This window comes from Capsicum annuum, chromosome 6, assembly GCF_002878395.1.
Source record: "Capsicum annuum cultivar UCD-10X-F1 chromosome 6, UCD10Xv1.1, whole genome shotgun sequence".
Classification (NCBI taxonomy): domain Eukaryota; kingdom Viridiplantae; phylum Streptophyta; class Magnoliopsida; order Solanales; family Solanaceae; genus Capsicum; species Capsicum annuum.
In genome coordinates this window covers 183,421,880-183,432,237 of record NC_061116.1, presented here as the reverse complement: position 1 = coordinate 183,432,237, position 10,358 = coordinate 183,421,880, and the positions used below count along the sequence as shown (strand labels likewise).

General features: G+C 35.1%; 1 long non-coding RNA gene across 4 annotated transcripts; it reads left to right on the top strand.

Moving 5' to 3' along the window:
- Positions 1-5,212: 5,212 nt before the first annotated feature.
- LOC107872887 lies at positions 5,213-10,063 on the top strand. Of its 4 annotated transcripts, none has more exons than XR_001675014.2 (9): positions 5,253-5,494; positions 5,587-5,616; positions 6,389-6,439; positions 6,803-6,977; positions 8,214-8,392; positions 8,908-8,984; positions 9,260-9,307; positions 9,394-9,495; positions 9,837-10,063. It is a non-coding gene; the product is annotated as an uncharacterized LOC107872887 (long non-coding RNA). The 4 variants fall into 4 exon arrangements; XR_001675015.2 differs by having other exon boundaries at positions 5,298-5,494; positions 9,454-9,495; XR_001675013.2 differs by lacking the exon at positions 9,394-9,495 and having other exon boundaries at positions 5,213-5,494.
- Positions 10,064-10,358: the final 295 nt, after the last annotated feature.

Here is a 10,358-nt window from a genome sequence, read left to right as displayed (position 1 = left end):
GAAATTAAGATATATATATATGTGTGTGTGTGTGTGTGTGTGTGCATAAAATAAAAATTTACTATATTCTTATTGAGTTATCGTCTAATTGGGTTATCGGTTTATCCAATAACCCAATAAGAAAAAATCAAATCGAACCAATAACCTAATAATTTTTTTTTATGAAACCATTAAAAACCATTAATCCAATAACAATAAACCAATGAAATTTTTATCGGTCCGATTTATTGGTCGGTTCGATTTTTTCACACCCCTAATGATAGATATGAGGATTCTGTGTAAAACTTGGGATGGTATTATAATCAATTGAGGGGGACTGAAGGAAAGAAGAAGAAAAATGCAGCTATTGTAGTGCCGGGGCCACAATAGAGCTCAAGAGGTATAACTCACCAATACTGTCAACCTCAACCCCGACCTTATACATCAGATCTATATACTTACCCGCAATAAGGTTCCTTTCTCCAAAATCCAAAGTATTTTATTCCTCTTCCTTAATATTCTTTGAACCATGCACAACTATATACTCATTCATCTTCTTGTCCACAATGGCATGCACCGATCCCTCAAAATCGTCCTTTACCCTCACATATTTGCCAAGGTATCCCTACTCCAATTTTTAACCCAGGCCAAAATTTACGAAGAGGATGAAGCAAAGGGATAATTTCACACCAATTGGGAGATTCTATACCATTTTGTTTCAAAAATCAAGACAAAGGGGCATGATTACTCCTCTCCTCGGGTATACTCCTGACCCATATTCAAGAAATTTTGATCTTAATGTACGATGTGCCTATCATTCCGATGTTCAAGGTCACAGTAGTGAATTTGTCATGCTTTGGAAAAAGAAATAGAAAGGATGATTCAAGAAAAATTGATTGTAGTGAAAGACATTGACACTACGAGAATTACATAGAATCCTCACCTGCAAGACATTGACACTACGAGAATCACATAGAATCCTTTACCAACACACGATGATGTATAATATGTGGGAAGTAATGAGTTAAGCATGGGGATTTAGAACTTATTTGTTAAGGAAAATGTATTTGACAATGATGAAACCTTTAGTCATGTTGATGTGCAAACCAGTGGCTAAGATGTCAAGCTCAACAATTGGGAAGCCACTCCATTCCTTATTAGGAAGGGGTTTTGATAGTTCTGTTATCCGAATTATTTCAAGATTGTAGTTTGGGATCTATCTTTTTTTCTCTCTGTCATTTATGTTCACACCCTTCTATCTTTTCTTTCAACTAAATGTAATGTCCCTTTTTGTTTTGTTAAATATGTGTTGTTTGTTTGTTTTGTTTACACGGTATATTTTATGTTTGTTCTAGTGATATGACGTGCTTGTGGAATTTTTAGCTAGATCTGAAAATTTGATTTAATCATGAAGCTTGGAATTAAAATGTTAAAGTTAAAAAAAGACCATCTGAGAAAGTTGGTAGAATGTTGAGACATTTGGTGATTGAGTTGAAGCCTCACTTGAATAGATTGAAGCAATTACTTCGAGAATAATTTGGCCTTCAATTGTAAGACTCATCTAAAATATTTTTAATTGGATCAAGCAGTGAATGGACGAACTCCTCTATAAAGAGAAACAAAAAGAAAATTTGCTCCACCAAAGTATGAGTCATCCAATGTGAGGTGTGTACAACAAAAAAGTAGTTGTATGTTTGACAAGAGCAGAAGAAGAAGTAACACACATGCTTAGTTAAAGTTAGGGGTTGTGGAAAAGATGGTATAAGTGATCTTCATCTTCCACTTTCATATTACATGTTTTGTACTTGCATTTTTAAGGATTGATATGACGAAGACATTTTATTTTGCTATCTAAATATTGTGTCATTCTTTGCTCACCCCATTTGAGCTTTAGTTCTATTTTTCTTTCGTATCCCTCTTTTGAAACCAAGATAAAGTAAGCAAAAGTTCAAAAATAGAGGAGTGTCGGGACAAGAATAGAGTAAAAAAAAGAAAAAAAAAGGTCAAAAAATAGAGTCAAAAAAAGCCCCAAAGAGAAAAAAAATCAAAATCAAACAAAAGAACAAGTTGCCGGAACTATGTTTGACCTCATTCTTCTTTTTTGGGGGTGAGATATGTAGGCAACCCTAATTTGAGTCTGGCCTGATTAAATAAAAAAATTAGAATTATTCAGTCAAAATAAACTGAGACATAGTTTGATCTTTGTTGTTTGAGTTGATTCCAAAAGTTGTAATTCCCACCCCACTCCAAGTGTCGTTTGAGCCTCATGTTATCATTTCTTTCCAACCTTATCCAAAAGCAACGTTACAACCAAAGAAAGACCTTTAGATCAATCTTTGAGAATGTTAAGGCTAAGCATGCAATGAATATATGATATTGTGATTCTGATACTACTTGTCTTCATCAGCATAAGAAATCTGGAGAGAAATTAAAATGAGAGAATCTCATTGGCGAAAGCTCTCGCAGATATCACAAAGTGATGGTGGGCTGAGGAAATGAAAATGAGAAAGTCTTATTGATGAAAATCTTCACGGATATCACAAGGTGATGGCAAGCTGAGGGAAATAAAAATGAGAGATTCTTATTAGTAAAAACCCCCATGGGCACTATAAGGTGACAGTGAGCTAAGAGAAATAAAAAAGAGAGAATTTTATTAGTGAAAACCCTCACGGACTTCACAAGGTGATGGTGTGTTGAGGAAAATGAAAATGAGAGATTATTATTAGTGAAGACCCTTATTGGCACCATAAGGCGATGGTTAGCTAAGAGAAATAGAAAGGAGAAAATCTCATTGATGAAAGCCCTCACGAAAATCATAAGGTAATGGTGAGTTGAGGAAAATAAAAATGAGTCTTATTATTGAAAACCCTCATGGGCACCGTAAGACAATGGTGAGTTGAGAGAAAGAAAATAAGAAAGTTTTGTTGGCAAAACCTCTTCAAGGCATTACTAGACAAATGACGTCTATGAATGTAATTGGCCAAATGAAACAACTCAATTTCAAGGTCATTAACTCAACAACAATTGGTGAGAGTTTGAATGAAAATATCAGCCAGTTTAATCCCAAATGCATGTCATAATCATTATAGTTAGTTGTCCTTTTCAGATAATTTTTTTTCTTTTCTCTATTTTTTTAAAAGGGACATTCATTGTTTTTTCTTTCTTCTCTATGTTTTTATTTTTGTACTTTTGAGTTTGTTATTCATATAGAAAATTCTTATCATTTTTCTCATGTGCTTAACTCAAGCCCATGTCAAAACAAGTGAGAAATGATTTCAAAACTTGCTATCAACTTTTTCAATTGCACAAAGTAAGACAAAAGGCCAGCACATGAAAGAACCATGATTGTAAGTCGAAACAAGCCATGCAAAAAGTTTTTTCAACAGACAAGTTTGGGAATTCAAGAAAATATCAAGGTTCAAAGGATCTATCTAAGAGATATAACATAACAAAGATACTGTGTTTGTTTTAGAGTCACTCTCAATAATCTGAGTTTGGATCAATGGTGCAGCAAGATAATGACATATATCAATAGTTAGAAACAAGATTAAATATGACAAATGCAATAGCGATTTCCTCAAAAGCTAAAGCCACAAACCAATCACCATGTTTTTAAATCACAAGTTTTCTTTGTATGAAACATGAATATATGTTACCTTCAAATTAAGGACTTCAGAGCCGAAATTTCAAAGGCTGCAATTCCTCACTTCTACAAATACAAGAAGCAATGTTGCTGCACTGGTTTGATAATCACAATGATGGTAAAACTCATTATCCTGTACCCTTAAGAGACGTACTTTCTAGTTGGGTCTTTCATGTTTCATGGCTAGGAGATGGACTTCCTAATTTGAGTTGTTAATCCTAATAAATACACTTTTTAGTCAGAATCTCTCATTTTTCCTCTTAAGAGACACACTTGTTGGTCATGGTCATTCAGTTTTATCCTCAAGAGATGCATTTATTGAACAAAGTCTTAATTCACCTTTGCAATATGCATTTTGCAAGTAGAAGTGATTAGGTTTGGCACCCAAAAAAGTTTTCTGATGATAAATTGGGGAAGAATTTAATTCATGTTATTTGGAACTTCACTTTAGGACCCTCCTAGAAAATGGGACTTTGTTTTTCTGGAAAATGGAATCTTTCTTTATCATAATCTTTGTTTGGGATAATTTTCATTCTAGTTTTGATTTTGATTTCAATAGCCCATCCGGAGAACAGGGTGAGGAAATTGCAAGTTGGGAGTCCATCCGGAGAACAAGATGACAAAATTGTAAGTCAAGAGCCCGCTCGGAGAATAGAGTGATGAAGTTGAAAGTCAGGAGTCAGCCCGGAGAACCTGGTGATGAAATTGAAAGTCAGGAGCCTACCCGACGAAGAGTGTGAATAAATTGCAAGTTGACAGCCCACCCGGAGAACAAGGTGATGAAATTGCAAGTCGGGAGTCCACTTAGAGAACAAGGTGATGAAGTTGCAAGTCGGGAGACCGTTCGAAGAACAGGGTGCTGAAGTTGAAAATCGGAAGCCCGCCCGGGGAATTGGGTGATAGAATTGAAAGTCAGGAGCCTGTCTGGAGAGCAGGGTAAAGAAATTACAAGTCGAAAGCTCGCCTAAAGAACAGGGTGATGAAATTGCAAGTCGGGAGCCCGCCCGAAGAACAATGTGATAAAATTGTAAGTCGGGAGTTTACCCAGAGAATAAAGTGATGAAATTACATGTCGAGAGCCCGCCTGGAGATCAGGGTGATGAAATTGCAAGTCGAGAGCCCGCTTGGAGATCAGAGTGATGAAATTAAAACTCAGGATCCCCCTGGAGAACAGGGTGAAGAAATTGCAAGTAGGGAGCCTGCCCAGAGAATATAGTAATGAAATTTAAAGTCTGGAGCCCGCCTAAGGAATATGGTGAGAAAATTACAAGTCGAGAGCCCACCTGGAGAATAGGGTGATGAAATTAAAAGTCGAGATTCCACCCGGAGAACAGGGTGATGAGATTGCACTACAACATTTTAGGCCCATGGCTGCACTTAATCTAGACAATACTTATAAAGTGTTGCCAAAAGTATTTTTGACCACTTTTAAAGTGTGGCCATAACAATAAGCTTTCGGCCACGAAAACATTAACAACATTTTAAAAGTGTTGTCTTTTAAGTTATATGCTATGATTTATAAATGTTGCTAAAATATAAAATAATTAACAACGCCTTCTTATATATATGACTACACTTTTTAAGTGTGGTATCATTATAATTTTAACACCATAATTTTTAAGTGTGGTTTAATCATTATACTAAAATTTTAGACCAAAAAATTTAGTTCCCTCCATATTTTTATATTTCCCCCCAACATATCATAAAGGCAAAATATTTGAGCGGCCCAAAATTTTCAATCCGATGATTTTTTTTTAATTCTCTTTGCGCCATTGCTCTGTTAACTCTTTCTCTTCTGCAATAAAAATTTTCAATCCGATCCAGTTGATCTGTTAACTCAATCTCTCCTGCGATTTTCTTTGAATCCATCAGGTAGGGTTTTTCAATCTCTATATGATTTTGTTTGAGCTAAATTCGTCAGTTCTTCTAGATAAATTCATCGCTGTTTTTTGTGTTTTGTACAGACCCAGCTCCACCAGTTTCTTTTGAATTAAGTAAGCTCTACTTTCTTGATTTTAGGTTTAATCTACCAAGTATTTTGCTGATTAATGTTTGTTTGATTTGGATTTGTCTCGCGTAATTACCCTAGTTTTGTTTGTTTTGAATTTGTCTCGTGTAATTTTCATTTGAATCTCTATATGTGTGTTGGTTGTTGGACTTGTTGTGGTTGGTTATTGGTTTTTGTGGCGGCGGAGGAGAAATGAATTGGCTAAAAAGTGGAATGTTAGGAGATTGGAGAGTAGAGCTCTTTATGATTAGGATTATTATGTTTAGCTGATCTTTTGCAGTAACCACTGCTTGCACAGTTTAATTCTACAATCATTCTTCTTCATGCCATTGAGCAATTTCTAAGGGGTCGTTTGATTGGGAATAAGTTATCCCACCATGTATATGGGATAACTTATCCCATCACTATGGTATAAGTGATGGGATAAATAATCTTGAAATTAACCAATATCTCTAACCAAACGGAGAATAAGACAATCCTGCATTTTATTCCAGATTTTTGGGACTATTATACCTTATACCTCATACCCAATGACTGCTAAGTTTCTTATAGGAATTGCCTCCTGTATGATATAATATTGGATAGTTTCTCTCTTAAGAATTGGTTCATGTATGATATAGTACTGGATAGTTTTTCTCTTCAAGCTAACTCAGGTTTTCACATTCAACCTCTCACCATCTTTGCTTGTCAATGTAAAATTGCAAAATTGTATAACTTTCCTGTATTTTGACAGAAAAAATATGTATTTTTCACTGCAGCACCTTCACCGTGGCTTACCAGACGGTGCTGTCTTCAGATATAATCCCCGGGTAAGAAATTATCTACCTTACCATGCGAAAACATACTTCAGATGAATAGCCCTAGGTTGGAGGTTCAGATTCTGTGAAACTGTAGACACATGTTGTATAACATGGTTAGACAGTAATATCAATGGAAGACATTGAACCATTCAATGTCTTGACAAGCTTAATTCGCTTATAAGTTCTTCTGCCAACCTGGTTCAGTTTACTTAAATGATAGACTATATGCCGAAAGATTGATGTTGTATGCTATCAAATTCTAACATAAACTAAATTGAACTAGATTGGCTCATTCTACTTGTATGTTGTGATCTTTAAAAAATGGTGTTGCATAACATTGGTTTTGGCAACTCTGATAGATTTTCTCAGCAGGAAGTAAAAGCCGAATAGTTCACTGAGAGGAAAGCAGCAAAAGAAGCTACAGCTGCGGCGGAGAAGAAGTCACCTGGGTCATTGACAACTATTCCTTCAGAGGCTAGCAATGTTTCAAGGGATGTCACTAGTCAGCCCGCGAGACCCATGTCTGACGGGCAGAAACATTCAGCAGGTATATCTCAACGTGTAATCTTAGTGATGGAGTGGAGACAGATTTGACTGTCCTCCTCCTCTTCTTTTTGTTTTATCTCAATCATTTCAAGTAAATATTAACTTTACATAGTCTGAAAGGAGAAATCCTGATCATTGCTTTAAATATAAGCCATACAAGGATAGATTAGTTTTGATCCCCTATATTTAGAGTTGGACATAAATAGGTCTTTTAGCTTTGTATACATGAGAACTTCTGATCCAGGATTGATTGAAGGCTTTTCACTGATGGAAAAGATAACTAAATTTAAAATCTGAGAATTAGGTTAATGGAAAAGAGCAACTATGAAGATAAACTACAAGAACACTCCAGAAAATATACTCGTGAAATGTTCTTACCTAGGGGCTAGGATTGTCTCGCTCAAGGTTCACAACCATGCTTTTCGACATTAAGCACGTGACTGATCAGTATATACGTGTTTCACATGTCACCTTGAAGCTGATAAACTTATTTGTGGTCAATGGCCATGCAATTACCTTTTGCCAGTTTATGAGAACCAATGCCGACGGAGTACATGATAAGCAGAGATACAACTTGATCTGATGTAGAACTAGTGTTGTTTGTATTATTCGTAAACAAGTCTATTGATCTGTTTGAAGGGAGAAACATGGATATGAGGATATCATTTCACTAACGTTGCCTTCTTTGTCTTTTATAACATCTCTTAGCGAGAAATGTCGATCATTATTCTGGACAGTATTTGGTAAATAAGCTATTCTTCTTTTTAGCAGTTTGTACATGGAATATATTAGTTTGGTATAGCTATTGTGATGCAAGAACGGGATAAGGGTGTACTCACTGCTTGTTAAAGATTGAATGTGAATATCCTGTGCTCCTTCATGTTATGTTTGCTGAACTCTTTGTAATGGGACTATCTATAATATTAGAAAGCAGGAGTACCTATCTGCTATAGTTGGTCAAATGTCAAAAACTCAGGTTTCAGTCGTGTAACTGGTACAATGAGAAAACATTAGAAGAATATAACCTTCTAGCTGCTAAACAAAAAGGAGAACTGCAATCTCCTATCCGAGAGATCAAAGGGAAAGTTATTACTACTATGATTTAAACTTCAAAGAAAGAACGAATGGCCAATGGGAGGAGAATCTCTTTCTATGACATTATTTAGATCTTTATTTTTCTCTGGCCATTAGCTTAATACCTTGATTTTGATGCAAGTTGCTTCTTGTCGGCACACAGGATTGTTTCAAGGCATCTTGGAGTTCTCACAAGTCTATCCACTTGAAGGGAAAATTATCTTCTCTGGCTACTGAAACTCCAACAGAACAAAATGCATCCTCACCAAGCGATAGTTGGAAATATTGCTTGAGGAAAGGACAGGATCAAACGTTGAAAATTCTGCATTTTAACTTGACTGGGTATGTTGGAGATGGATCTTAATCTTCAACCTTTGCTGATGTAATATGTACATACCTTGCAACCTTGTTTTGGATTTCCATGTGTCGGTTCCATTTAGAAATTCAGATCTATGCATTTTTCTATAATTGATTTATTTTAATCTAATCATATCATATCGTACTTAAACATAAAACTTTCCCGGTCATATTTTAGTTGGTCTCGTGAAATCAGTCGAGGAGTTCGCAAGCTGGCGTGGACACCACGGTTATTAGAAAAAAAAGATAAGAAGTTTTGTAGTTTGCTGTATGTCTTTATTTTGTGCGTGCCTAATAGCTGAAGTAAGATAAGTTACCGGGTGCTTTAAGTTACCTCTCATCTTTTGCTCCTTTTGAATATAGCTTTTTGCTAGGTGCTTGCTGTTAGAATGCCATAGTCACTCTTCCTATATTTTCTTTTGTCTTTCCTTTCTTATTTTCTAGAAGTTGCTGTTGGCATTCATTTATTGTCCAAAACTCAAGTTGCTTACTTTTTTCAGGACGCTAAGGCCCTATCCAATATCAAAAAAGCGTGTTGTACCTGCTCATATTGATCCGACCTGAGTGGGCAAATGATGTGAGTCGTCTTGACTGATTTCTGCGTATTTCAAGTGTTTGTGACTATTTAGTTCTCATGCACACAAAAATATTTTTTCATACACATGAGCACACATGTTTCTGTTTTTTGTCCCGTCTCTTCTGGAGATGGATACCCAGAATGCTGACAGTTGCTTCACTTAATTTGTTTATTATTTTGAGTGTAGGTGCCTAATATTGCACATTTTCTCATTCTGAATATCAATGGTAGAAAATATGTTCTTTATTTTAGTTTTATTTTTGTTTTATTTGTAGGGTATTCCAAAAATTGAACCCAATAGTGATTTGCAGCATGCTGTTGAGGTAATACTTATGTTGAGTTAGTAATGGTTTGCAGTTATATCCTTCCCCTTCTTTCAAGATCTTTTTCACTACTTTCTTGTCATCAGTAACATTTGAAACAATCTTCCACGAGACCAACTCCAAGTTGATTTGTATGGTGGCATTAGGTGGAATCCTATTTCAATTGGCAACGACGCATACATCTTGGTGTAAGAATTCGACATCACTCTTCAAACCTATTAAAACAGGACAGTTGATTTGCTAACAAGGGTTCAGATTAGTTTTGAGATCTAATATTAGTAAAAAAGTTTGATTTAAGGTTAACTGAAGATATGAACTGGGAAGTTTTCTGACCAAGTTTAGGTGAGTAGTAACTAGGGATAGATGTACATGATATTAAATGAAAGACACTGAGGAGCAACTGTAGAAATTCAGTAAACTTATGTTGGTAAGGCTAAGCTTATATAATTTGTTTGAAATTAATACTCTTTGCCTCTAGTTGTTGAACATAATTTTACTTCTAATTATTTATTTCATTTTGAATGTGTAGAAACAATGCGGGGATCAAATTTGAATGGTGGGCGCCACAACTCAACTTGATCTAGATTGAAGCGAATGATGAAGAATTTTTGAAATATTTTGATATACATTTATATATATTTGGTTTTGTGTGGAACTTGGTACAAATTTTTATTATGTTGTTTTCTAATTAGTATGTAAAAGACATTTTTTTGAAGTTCATTGCAAATCTATGCACTTCAATTATTTTTTAGCTAATTGATGCGTGAGATTATATATAAATATGTATGTTTATGTAATGTGTTTAGTGATAGTATATATTCTGATCAAAATAATTATTTTTCAATTAGGAATTACGTACTAACATTTTATATGCCTAATGCCATTTCTGTAAAATGTGGTTTGAACTATCAAATTTTAGGCAATATTGCTACACTTTAAAAGTGTGGCTAAAACATGCTTACACTTTACAAATGTTGTCATAGAGGATGTATAAAAGACTACGATTTTGAAGTGGCTAGTAATAAAGAAAAAGTCACGTTTTTTAAATGTG